Source organism: Theropithecus gelada, chromosome 12, assembly GCF_003255815.1.
Source record: "Theropithecus gelada isolate Dixy chromosome 12, Tgel_1.0, whole genome shotgun sequence".
Classification (NCBI taxonomy): Eukaryota; Metazoa; Chordata; class Mammalia; order Primates; family Cercopithecidae; genus Theropithecus; species Theropithecus gelada.
Window position 1 is genome coordinate 91,445,847 of NC_037680.1, and position 14,108 is coordinate 91,459,954.

At 38.6% G+C, this 14,108-nt stretch overlaps 1 long non-coding RNA gene across 1 annotated transcript in view; it reads left to right on the forward strand.

Annotated features, from left to right (window-relative positions):
- The window catches only part of LOC112636209, a 160,510-nt gene that overhangs the window by 20,561 nt on the left and 125,841 nt on the right, over positions 1-14,108 (forward strand). Inside the window, exon 2 of the long non-coding RNA XR_003122144.1 lies at positions 10,420-10,536. This is a non-coding gene — a long non-coding RNA (uncharacterized LOC112636209). The remainder of the gene's footprint in view (positions 1-10,419; positions 10,537-14,108) is intronic.

Sequence of the window (14,108 nt, forward strand, 5' to 3'; positions counted from 1 at the left end):
AAAATCAATGTGCAAAAATCACAAGCATTCCTGTGCAGCAATAACAGACAAACAGCCAAATCATGAGTGAACTCCCATTCTCAATTGCTTCAAAGAGAATAAAACACCTAAGAATCCAACTTACAAGGGATGTGAAGGACCTCTTCAAGGAGAACTACAAACCACTGCTCAACAAAATAAGAGAGGACACAAACAAATGGAAAAACATTCCATGCTCATGGATAGGAAGAATCAATATTGTGAAAATGGCCATACTGCCCAAGGTAATTTGTAGATTCAATGCCATCCCCATTAAGTTACCGATGACTTTCTTCACAGAATTGGATAAAACTGCTTTACAGTTCATATGGAACCAAAAAAGAGCCCGCATTGCCAAGACAATCCTAAGCCAAAAGAATAAAGCTGGAGGCATCACACAACCTGACTTCAAACTATACTACAAGGTTACATTAACCAAAACAGCATGGTACTGATACCAAAGCAGAGATATAGACCAATGGAACAGAACAGAGGCCTCAGAAATGATACCACACATCTACAACCATCTGATCCTTGACAAACCTGACAAAAACAAGAAATGGGGAAAGGATTCCGTATTTAATAAATGGTGCTGGGAAAACTGGCTAGCCATACATAGAAAGCTGAAACTGGATCCCTTCTTACACCTTATACAAAAACTAATTCAAGATGAATTGGAGACTTAAATGTTAGACCTAGAATGTTAGACTTAATGTTAGACTTAAACCACAAAAACTCTAGAAGAAAACCGAGGCAATACCATTCAGGACATAGGCATGGGTAAGGACTTCATGTCTAAAACACCAAAAGCAATGGCAACAAAAGCCAAAATTGACAAATGGGATTTAATTAAACTAAAGAGCTTCTGCACAGCAAAAGGAACTACCATCAGAGTGAACAGGCAACCTACAGAATGGAAGAAAATTTTTACAATCTACTCATCTGACAAAGGGCTAATATCCAGAATCTACAAAGAAACAAATTACAAGAAAAAAATCAAACAACCCCATCAAAAAGTGGGCAAAGGATATGAACAGACACTTCTCAAAAGAAGACATTTGTGCAGCCAACAGACACATAGAAAAATGCTCATCATCACTAGCCATCAGAGAAATGCAAATCAAAACCACAATGACATACCATCTCACACCAGTTAGAATGGTGATCATTAAAAAGTCAGGAAACAACAGGTGCTGGAGAGGATGTGGAGAATTAGGAACACTTTTACACTGTTGGTGGGACTGTAAACTAGTTCAACCATTGTGGAAGACAGTGTGGTGATTCTTCAAGGATCTAAAACTGGAAATACCATTTGACCCAGCCATCCCATTACTGGGGATATACCCAAAGGATTATAAATTATGCTGCTGTAAAGACACATGCACATGTATGTTTATTGCAACACTATTCACAATAGCAAAGGCTTGGAACCAACCCAAATGTCCATCAATGATAGACTGGACTAAGAAAATGTGGCACATATACACTATTGAGTAGAATGCCGCCATAAAAAAGGATGAGTTCATGTCCTTTGTAGGTACATGGATGAAGCTGGAAACCGTCATTCTAAGCAAACTATCGCAAGGACAGGAAACCAAATACCGCATGTTCAATTGTGGGAATTGAACAATGAGAACATTTGGACACAGGGTGGTGAACATCCCACATCGGGGCCTGTTGGGGTGGGGAGAGGCGCGAGGGATAGCATTAGGCGATATACCTAATGTAAATGACAAGTTAATGGGTGCAGCACACCAACATGGCACATGTATACATATGTAACAAACCTGCACATTGTGCACATGCACCCTAGAACTTAAAGTATAATTTAAAATAAATAAATGAATTACATTTAATATTTAGTTTGTAACTGCAATTATGTGTTGATTTTTAGAATGAATGAAAAAATCCCATAGTTTGAGAGTGTAACATTGCAAAACAATGTTTTTTTATTTTTTATTATTATTATTTTTTGAAACGGAGTCTGGCTCTGTAGAATGAATGACAAATAATATTCCCTAATTTGGGAGTGTAACATTGCATAACAATGTTTTTATTGTTATTATTATTATTAATTTTTTTTTTTTGAAACAGAGTCTTGCTCTGTTGCCCAGGCTGGAGTGCAGTGGTGCGATCTTGGCTCACTGCAACCTCCACCTCTCGGGTTTAAGAAATTCTCTGGCCGGGCGCGGTGGCTCGTGCCTGTAATCCTAGCACTTTGGGAGGCTGAGGTGGGTGGATCACGAGGTCAGGAGATCGAGACCATCCTGGCTAACACGGTGAAACCCCGTCTCTACTAAAAATACAAAAAATTAGGCAGGCATGGTGGTGGGCGCCTGTAGTCCTGGTTACTGGGGAGGCTGAGGCAGGAGAATGGCGTGAACCCAGAGGCGGAGCTTGCAGTGAGCCGAGATCGCACCACTGCTCTCCAGCCTGGGCGACAGAGCGAGACTCCGTCTCAAAAAAAAAAAAAAAAGAAATTCTCTGCCTCAGCCTCCCGAATAGCTGGGACTACAGGTACCCTCCACCACACCCAGTTAATTTTTTTGTATTTTTAGTAGAGATGAGGTTTCACTCTCTTGGCTAGGCTTGTCTTGAACTCCTGACCTTGTGATCCACCTGCCTCGGCCTCCCAAAGTCCTGGGATTACAGGTGGGAGCCACCACGTCCTGCCAAAACAATGTTTTTGATAGTAAGACATGACGTTCTTAATCCCCATTTTCGTAAGGACCAAATTATTATCTTTTGAAGCTCCTAACTTGTCATCATGGCTCTTGCATTTCTCTTTAGTTGTTGAGTGGTTTAATTCTTATTTGCTTATGATTCTGATAATTCTCCATTATCACTTCCAATGACTTGAAGAAAGCTTGCATGCAGTGCAATATTTGCATTTTCACTTTGAATTTGATTTGCTTTATGTTTTATATCATATTGTCCAGGTACTGATGCTTTAGGCAATGAGAAGTATAGAGGCTAATGAGAGGCAGACAGGACTCCGTGTTGATTGATGACTAATTTTGTAAGTGGCCAGTTTTGTATTATGTATTATGAAGTCCAGGAGTTTGATTATGAAAACTCACTCTGATCTCTGAATAGTCAAGAATGGCCTGTCTTTCCAAACATCCTATAAATGACTAAATTTTTAAAACATTAGAAGTATGTTTTGATTTTACCCTTAGAGGTTCGACCTTCCTTAACTTCGTTGTATGTATATATAGGGAAAACATAACTATAAATTAAGACAGTTTAAAATGTAATTATGGTCTTATAGGAGACCAGAATATGTCACCTCAAAATATACTCCTTTGGCATAAGGATTATTTTGAGCTGACGGCATTGGAGAAGAAGCAGATATAAGAAAAGATCTCTGCCCTTCCTTTTTTTGCCGAAAAGCAAGACATAAATTTATAAAGACAGAGGGGTCCTCTTCCTTTCTTAACCAGGAATGATTAAAGTTTATCACTGAAGACAACTTTATAATTCATATACGTATGAATTATATAACACACACACACGTAAACTTAGTACATAAAAATTACCAAATGATTTAAAAGTTCCCAAGGGGGATTGAAAAATTGTATATCCCTGTGAGAGATGCATAAAAAAAAAAAATTATGAAAATTCTGGACCAAAGTAACTGCCATGTCTTTCCTATACACAATCTCTGTGGACTGCAAACAACTGCTGGGTTTTTTTTTTCTTTCTTTTAGGAGTGGAGGTTTAATAGGTAGAAGAGAAGAGAAAGAGAAACAGCTTCCTCTGTGGAGGAAAAGGGTCTCTGAGCGGAAAATACCCCCTTGACATTTTACTCTGCCTCTCCGAAGCTTTCAAATTCATGATCATAAAAATAACAGGCATCAGATTATGATGGAAAGAACCTTGAATTGTGAATGTGGATTCTGGGATTTCAAATTGGGCTTCCACTCAGAGAAGTCACCATACTCATAAATTTCTACTGAATCTTCGCATCTGCTTTGCTCCAACTTAATTTGTTTGCATAAATCGGACAAATTGCAACTTGGTCTTTGTTATGTGATTCTCTCACTTTTACTTGATTCTGCATTTATTCCTACCCCCAGCCCTTTCCCCCTCCTTTCTTCCAAAGGGGAAGAACCTTAACTTCTGCAAGAAAATCAATAGCGATAACAACTCATTGATAGTTTTCCTAAAGTCAACCTACCTTATCCTAAGCACTTTGCAATCCTCTTAGACTTGCTGTATACAACTGTAACTGATAATGAATAAGATTTAATGAATTTGGGTATTCTCCCTTGGATTTATTGTATTTCCTCAATTGTAATTATTTGTACCCTTATTATTCTATAGGCTCATAGAATAATAGAATCCATTCTCCTTTCACTGAAGAAATTATATGCAATTAAACTTGCAATTAGACTGCCCACTGCTGAGACACTGCCTACCAGGCCCAGAGCCTCTTTTTAGAAGGTACTTCTGTAGGAAGTTCGTTATGCATAACTAGACCTTCTGATTCTCATTCTGTAACTGTTAGACCAGTCCTGGGTGCCTGCTAATAATATGATAGTCTGAAAAATTAACTGATACAAACATGTTATGGATCTCTGGGATGGCTACCTTATAGCTGAGCGCCATCACACAATTTCATGCTGGGTCTATACCGTAGGTCCTGTGTGCCTGTGGGTTCCATGTCTGAACCATGGATTGATTCACACAACCATGGATTGAAAATATTCCAAAAAACACTGCAAGAATACTAATAATACAAACTAAAAATATACAGTATAATAACTATTTACATAGCATTTACATTGTATTAGATAATATAAGTACTCTAGAGGTGATTCAAAGTATATGGGAGAATGTGTGTAGGTTATTAGCAAATACCATGTCATTTTATATAAGAGACATGAGCACCTGAGGATTTTGGTGTCCACAGGGATCCATTAATGGATGATTATATTTACTTTTTTTTGGTTGTTCCAAGATGACACAATATAAATTCAAGAAATATGAGACGATGGACTATTAATATGTGGTATTGATAGATGTCAGAAATATAAACTCCGTAATTCTGACTCATGTCTGAAAACAGGAAGTCTTTCTGTGCTCCCAAGTTGCCCTAATTGGGCTCTTCCTTTATACTCTCAGGTTACCTGTCCTTGCTGTGCTATTTCACTACCAAACAGTGGGGAGAGGATGGGGTTAGTGTTTGTTCTTTTAAATCTAATCACTATCTCTATTGTCTCAAAGGCAAGCACTCCTTTTCCTCCCATACCAGCATGCCTAGTATATAGTAGGCACTCAGTGTTTGTTGAATGGAGTCTAGCTTCTGAAAGTGCTACGTTCTGGCAGGAGGTGTGCTTTTAAAGAGGCACTTTCTCAGGGGCAACTCAGAAAATGTCAAATCTTTTAAACTGCTGCTTAGAAAAATCTGACTCTGGTGACATTAACCTTTAGAAGCCATATTAGCATTTACTTGAAGGCCATGTTTTGCGATGAACAGGCTACATCTAAGTCTAGTAACTTGTAACCTAATAACACAGGTTTAATAAAAGTATAAAATGGATTGAGAAATTATCAGAAACCATAAACTCCCAGATTATAACTATATAGCAAGGAACATATTATCTTGTTAATCTTCCACTTCTCAGTGATCTATGTTCACTTCATCATCCCTAGAATTCAGTCAAATTAATTATAGCACTAGTTCTTATGGCTTCCAAACAGAAATATTATTCATCTGCCCAAATCCTGATGATCACTTGTGGATCCAGGTTTCATTATATCACCTGGTGGAAACTTATTGAAAAAGTGACATTTTTGTTGAGAGATTTGCCTGTTTGAAAAAATAGAAAAAACAGCAGGCGTTGAATAACAAGTAGTACAGTCAAACTTAATCGGTGTCTATTAAGCTGTCATCTATACTCACCACTTTGCTAAGCCATGGAGCCTATAAAAGAGGGACAAGACACCAAACTTTATATAGCCCTATGGCACAATCGTGTTACAAAACATTTAATAACATTGTAAAGCAGACTGTGATTGTCCAAATGAGACACATAGACAGTTCTGAAGTTCTGCTGAAAGAGGAAGATGTCAGCAGAGCTCTAAGGGAGTTAGCCCAAGGCAGATGCAAGACACAGATTGTTACCCAGAGACAATGGACTTGGGTAGGGGGCAGCCTTGGGGAACTCTGAGCAACTAAGGTAGCATGAGCACAATCAGAAAAGGGCGAAGAATAACTTACAAGGAGAAAATGAAAGAAGAAGAAAAAGCTAAGAGGATACTAGAGAACTGTCTTTACTTCACGGATACTCTTCATTTGGAACAAATATATGTCCATTAGTATTACTCCTGTTACAGTTTAAATAAAAGGAATTTTACAAGGTCAAGAACTAGGAAGAAAATCAAACTGAAAAGTAGACATTTTAAGATTTTACATTATTATTATGTTAGAGCCATAGATCTGGGTCTGAGCTTCCTGGCAGTTAAAGAAAAAATGAGACATCATTATAATATTGTAACATTTTATTTGTTTAACCCAGGGATTCTAAAGCTGGGTCCATGTAATCCTTAACAGTTCATGAACACCCTTCAAGGGGCCCATGAATATCCTGAAATTTTATCCAAAATGTCATTTGTATCAAGTTGTTTTGAGGAAAGTATCCATAATTTCATCAGATTCTTGGAAAAGTGTGTGACCTAAAATGTTATGAACCACCGAAAAAATGGTGTTTAGTTTACTTAGCACTGTCACATAATTATATCATCTGAGGCCCGGGAAGATTAAGTCCAAGGTCAGAATTAAGAATCCAAGAGCCAAATTTGGCCAGGTGGCGTTTTCCGAATAATGGAATTGCCAGTGTGTAAAAGTCTTGAAAAATGGAAGCATCTGGCAATATGGCACTCTCAATCCAACACGATAATGACTAAAAGAGCCGAGAAATACGTGCTTCTGAACCAAGCGTCCTCTAGTTTATTCCATGCTCACCACTCCCAATGGTTCCAGTGCCTTTGCTCAGCTATTTCCTGACTGGCTGCTTTAGACATTTGTGTTTGAGAGACCCAAATTAAGTAATTTGTATAGAACTGATAACTGGATCTAGTTTTTAGCTCCAATTCAGAATGAATTATTTTGTCTGAGTGATTCTCAGACTATTTATCTTCCAGAAGCCTGCTGTTACAGGTTCACCATTGCTTGTTGCTACCATTTGTCTAACAGTCAAGTGTTGTTAACACATCTCTAAATAGTTTATGATGTGTAGTTGCCTTTTTCATGCCTCTTTCATGAGCGTATGTACTCAAAATTTTGTATTTTATACATCTTTGCATTCATTCAGCAAGTGTTTCTTGACAATATACTATACTACTGTATATTGAAAGTGCCAGGCACTTTTTAGATTTTATATATATATATGCTAATTTTACATATATTATATATAACATATAAATATTTATTCTAGCAAAGTGATTTCTGATTTATTTGATAAAATTAAATGTATCAATGTTTTATAATATTCAGTAAAAAGTGCCAGCAGTCCACGTACATTGTCGCATAAATGCAATCACTGTACTCTGCAAGCTCCGGCCCATTAAATAACTTGTGCCTATTTGTTCTATTTGTTAGACTTCTGTGCATTAAAGTAAGATAATCTCTGGAAGAATCACATTTCTTTCCTGCTTAATTGTAGCTCAGCTAACACTGATTGATGTATTTCATTCTGTAATCTGATAGCTATATTATTCTGGTATATTACTTTCTCTTTCCTGGGGTTCCTACTTTTCATAAAATTTTTGATTTTCCATCAAAAACTTACCCACCCTTAGCCTTATCTCAGTAAATGACATGCTATCAACACAGTGCCTCGGTTTAAAAATTTAGGAAATATCTTTGATTTCTCTCCCTCATTCTCTCCTCAATATTTAATATTTTGATTACTATTGGCTTTATCTTCAAATATATCACAAATTCATTAACTTTTCTCTCTCTACCTTGCTCTTACCCTGGTCCAAGGCACTAACATCTCTCTTCTAGGCCATTGCAGTAACTTCACTATTAGTTTTCTATTTCCAGTCTTGCAGTTTTATAATTCATTCCACACAGAGCAGCCAAAGTGATGTTGTAAATGTAAACAGACCCTATAACTACACAGCTTAGGACTCCTATGGCTGCTTCTCCTACTTGAAGGAAAAGCTAAACCCCTTACTTTGATCTTTATGAGCTCATTATGTAGCCTTACTTTTTTTGTTTTGAGACAAGGTCTCGCTCTGTCACCCAGGCTGGAGTGCAGTGGCATGATCTTGGCACACTGCAACCTCCACCTCCTGGGTTTAAGTGATTCTCCTGCCTCAGCCTCCCGAGTAGCTGGGATTACAGGCACCTGCCACCACTCCCAGCTAATTTTTGTATTTTTTAGTAGAGACACGGTTTCACTGTGTTGGCCAGGCTGGTCTCAAACTCCTGACCTTGTGATCCACCTGCCTCAGCCTCCCAAAGTGCTGGGATTACAAGCGTGAACCACCATGCCCAGCCATGTAGCCCTACTTCTGTCTGTTTTATGTCCTACCACTTTCGCCTGCGATCACTAAGCAGTACACATGGTGTAATTGCCCAGTGGGTTATTCTTGCCTAATGTGCAGATAGAGCCAATTTACTGAAACAGCAGTATTATAGTAGAGAAAGAGTTTAATAAATACAGAGCTAACCAAGCAGAAGGATGGGAGTTTGTTACTTAAATCAGCCTCCCTGAGAACTCAGATACTAGGGTTTTTATGGATAATTTTACAGGCATGGAGCTGGGGAAGGGGTGCTGCTGATTGGTTGGGAATGAAATCATAGGGGTGTGGAAAATGATTCTCATGCACTGATCCAGCCTCTGTGTGGGAGCCACAGGACCAGTTGAGTCATGAGTCACAGGTCTGAGTGGAGTCAGTCAGCAGAATGCAGAAGTCTGAAAAATATCTCAAAAGACCAATCTTAATTTCTACAATCTTAATTTCTACAATAGTGATGTTATCTTAGAAGCATTTGGGGAAGTTACAAATATTGTGGTCTCCAGCACAGTAAAATGATTACAGAAAGGCAAGCTATGCCTACATCTTAGCAGAAATCAGGCCTTTCCCATAATCCTAATCTTATGGCTTTTCATTAGACTTACAAAGGTGGTGTCAGTCCCCAGACAAAGAGAGTGTCAGTTTTAGGGAGGGACTATTGTTATTCTTTCTTCAAAGTTAAACTAAAAACTGAATTCCTCCCATGGTTAGCTTGGTCTCACCCCAGGAATGAGTGAGGACAGCCAGCCTGTGAGACTAGAAGCAAGAATGGAGTCAGCCATGCTGGACTAGATTTCTCTTACTGTCATAATCTTTGCAAAGGTGATTTTACTGGCTTCTTGCAGAAATACTGAGAAGGCCAAGTCTGTTCCTACTTTGAGGGTTACATTTCTGTTCCATGAGTCAGGAACATTCCTCTTTTGGTTCTTTGTTTGGTAGGCTCTCCCTTTCAGATCTTCAAACAAATTTCACGTACTCAGGCACTTCATGACCATCCAATCTAAATGAGTCGCTCTCTCTTCCTGTGCCATTCAGTCTCCCTCATGAGCATGCTTCATGATTATCTTGTTTTATATATTGTTTATTCTCTTTCCACTTGATTGTAATTTCCATGAAAGTAGGGAATCCTATTTCTTTATTCACCTGAATGCTTAGCTCAGGCACTTGTTCATCCAAATGGGTGCCTGACACATGGATGGCCAAAAATATTTGTTGAATGAATGAGTGAATGAATGACTGAGAAAAATGGCCAACATTTTCAGGATCTAAGCGTGCTGACTCATGACCTATAGTTTACTTTCTGACAATCTGAGCTACTTAGTACATAAAGGGTCCATGAGGTCAGTTGGTTGAATTTGAAAAATGATTGATTGACCGGGCGTAGTGGCTCATGCCTGTAATCCCAGTACTTTGGGAGGCTGAGGCAGGCAGATCACTTGAGGTCAGGAGTTCGAGACCAGCCTGGCCAACATGGCAAAACCCCATTTTTACTAAAAATACAAAAATTAGCTGGGCTTGGTGGTGTGCACCTGTAATTCCAGCCACTCGGGAGGCTGAGGCAGGAGAATCACTTGAACCCTGGAGGTGGAGCTTGCAGTGAGCCGAAATTGCACCACTACACTCTAGCCTGGGTGACAGAGTGAGACTTTGCCTCAAAAGTAAACAAATAAGTAAATAATTATAAATTTTAAAAAGAAAGAAGAGTGATTGATTATGCTTCAGGGTATCATTGTGAGAAGAACTCAGTGGCTTATTTGATTTGGGTTCATAGGGTATTGCCTAGCCATGTAAGCAACCGTACTCTTTCCTAGTGTCTGTCAATGTAGTAGAAAATAAATTTACAGATTCTTTTATTTCTTTTTTTCCTAGCGTAATTAACTGCCTACATTTCAAAATTATGTGATGACTTCAGGGGAAAAGAGATTCACAAGAACCAGTAACAGGGAAGCTTAAATAAGCTTGGAAATCTTTAAACTTTCAATATGGGTAAGCAGTGATCATTTTTAATCATTCAAATTCGTAAGATTTGATCAAAGGAAAAATATAGTGCCTTGGTGATATGCAGGAAGTATGAAATGCATGCTACTAATGATTGAACAGTACATCTTTGATATGGCAGAAAAATGTAGTTTTATTTGTTTTGTTTTTGACTTAGGGTTTGTCAATCTTAAATAATGAGAGTCAGAAGAGATTATTAAGAATAGCATTTATTCCAGTGCAACAGTTAAGGATAGCCATCCAGGAGACACAACTCCAAACAAATGAGATCAGTGTTTTAAAGTGAGGAAGGTAAAGTTTCACTGATATAGGCAGAAAGAGAAATTTTAGCAGATTGTGTGTTTCATATGAGACCAGTGCATATGTTACAGTGATTTGATTGGTTATAGATTGCTACATTCTGAGGAAGATGACTTTATTACTTCCTAAGGATGGGTGGACAGTGATCTGAGGGACTCTAATCTCTGGCACTCTTTGGTCATAATTATTTCCAGGAAAAAAAAGTCAGAAGTTGCAGCTGCATGTCGTGTGACTCCGACGGCATAGCCACATCTCTCTCAAAGCTCAGAATAATTTAAAGTTCCAGCAACCTTAAGTTCAAATTTCTTAATTTCACAGACTCTAGAGATCAGTGTAATTCAACTCTAAGAAATAATAAGTAAAACCTTTTCCCCTAATTAATTAAAAGATAATGGTGGATTTAATTCATTTTCATTGAAAATGAAGAAATGAGTTACTTTAATAAATACCACATTTTAGCTCTTGGGGCAGACAGAAAAAAATAAGTTATATAGAAACATAAAATGCTCTCTAGTGCAAAAGTGAGAAAAACATAGAAGACTCCCACTGAGACAAAAGATTTTGAAAAAGATTACAAGAAAAATTATTGCAAGACATAGGTATTGTTTTATTCTTAAAGAAATATGCTTTCTACTTTATGAAGCTAGTCTGAAACTGTCTGTAAATCTGCATGGAAGTATACTGAATGCAGCAACTTAGAGAGATCTAGGCATTATGAATAAAGGATCTCCAGATTTGCTTTGAATGCCAATGGATGTTAAGTTGGTAAAACTTACTAATAATAGCACTAGCATTTATGTAATATTTTATAGATTACAGACATTTTCAGATACATTATCTCATTTAGTTTCCAAAGTAATTATTGGGAAAATCAGAATACATGCAGCATTATTTTACTGATAGACAGAGGTTGGAGCAGGTCCAGAGTCACTTAATATTAAACTGCAATAAGTAAAATCTTTCTTCCTGCAGCTTAACATCATTTTCTTTGGGAACAAAGTCTATCATTCCATCAGAGAATATTGGCTTAGCCTGAATACCGCAGGAGACTTAACACATCGATTTACATTTGCACTAACATGGAAATGAGCAATTAATGATCCTTTTCTGTGGGAAGACTTTGGGAAAGGGTGACAGAAAGGGTCAGGAGCCCATAACCCTTGAAAATGCAGATGCCTTTAAGAAGAGGAGGTTGCAGGAAGGAAGTAGGAACCCCTGAAGGGAAGTAGGAACCCCTGAAGGAAGTAGGAACCCCTGAAGGGAAATGTCTCCTTATTTGCAGGTCCTGGGAGGCCACTCTCTCCTTAATTTAAGCTATGGTAGTGAATATCATATATGAAGGTGTATTTATGTTCTTGAAATCTTTAATCTGTGTTGATTCTTTGAAATAATGAATTAAGGCATAGTTTAAATTTGGTAAGTGATGTTTAACCTGAGATGTGAAGAGTAGGAGGTAACCAGTTAAAGAGGAGGGGGAAGCAGCACATTCCAGGAAGAAACAGCAGTACATGCCATGGCCAGAGGCAAGAGATGGTATGGTCCATTTTATTTCTATGTTCCAGAGTAATCCACTGAAATATGAATTTGTGTTTTGTTTGCACAGCTTAGGCATATGAGAAACCCAAGAGGTATTTATTTTTCTCTCTCATACCTCTTTGTCTCAGTTCAGCTTTAGGGTGAATGGAGATCTGGGGCTTGTCTTACAGAGTTAAGAAACGTTTGTAAAAGAATACAGTCCAGCAAAGGAGGTGGGCTTTGGGACTCTAAGATCAGGAACCAGACATGACAAAAACTGAAAAAGGCTCCAGACCTTGAAGGGTTGGTGATTAGAGGCTCTGAAAGTAGCAAATTTGTACTCCATCTCCTCGTGGCATCCCAGGGGGGTGTCAGGGGCTCCAAGAAGAATGACTGGACCCAACTACCAAAGCTGCCATCCTCCAAAAGGAAGTCAGTGCATGAGCATGTTACCAGCACAGGGGAAGCAAACTTACTTCTATCCACCTGGAGGTTGTCTTTTTTTTTTTTTTTTTTTTTTTTTTTGAGACAGTGTCTCTCTCTGTCACCCAGGCTGGAGTGCAGTGGGGCAATCTCAGCTCATTGCAACCTCCACCTCCCAGGTTCAAACAATTCTCCTGTTTCAGCCTCCCGGAGTAGCTGGGACTACAGCTATAGCCACCACACCTGGCTAATTTTTGTATTTGTTTTAGTAGAGACAGTGTCCAACTCCTGACCTTTGGTGATCCACCCGCCTCGGCCTCCCAAAGTGCTGGGATTACAGGCGTGAGCCACCGCACCAGACCACCCATCTTGCGTTTTTAGCTGGGACTCATTAACCAAAAAGACAGATTAAGAAGAGAAAATCAGTTTATTATAATGCATGCAATGCACATCACACAGGAGAAACCTCGACAGAGTAACTCAAATCAGTGACTTAGAACTCTAGCTGATATAGCATCTTCAAAGAACAACAAATTTGTCAAGAAATGACAGGACAAAGAAAAGTGATTTTAGGCTTCTAAGAGTGGCAGACAGTAGAAAGGTAAAATAGGTAAGGAAATGAATGGAGTAACGTTTGTTTGCAGATTTCTCTGGTGTTATCTCTAGGCTGTTTAAGTGTCTAGAGCTGTCTCTAGTAAAGGAAAATTTATATCCTGCCTTTAGGCAGGAAAGGAGGAGGGTAGAGAGAGCTTTTCCTGCATTTGCTGCTGCTTAATTACCTTCAGCTCGAAATAATTTTTATGTAAATTAGGCATATTTTGGGGTGACATATTCTGGTTTCCTTCACCAGCAAAGCCTCCTTCCAAAGGAAATTAAGACTTGAACAATAAGCTGGTTCTTGGGTGGGCCAAAGGTAAGACCCAGTGAATCTAAGGAAGATGGAGATGGGATTGGGAGGGGGATATATGTTTTGTTTTTCTTAGAGGCGTGCAATTGGTGTAAATACTCATGTCTTCATCCATTTGTGTTGCTATAAAAGAATACCCGAAGCTGGTACTTTATAAAGAAAGGAGGTTTATTTGACTCATGGTTCTTCAGGCTGTACAAAAAGCATGGCACCAGCATTTTCTTCTGGTGAGGGCTTCTGGCCGCTTCTGCTTATGGTGTGCAGAGATCACATGTCAAGAGAGGAAGTGAAATAGAGAAGAGGAGGTGCCAGGCTCTTATCAACAATCAGTTCTTGCGAGAACTGAGAGTAAGAACTCACTTACTCACTCAAGAATAGCACCAAACCATTCATGAGAAATCTGCACCCACGGTCC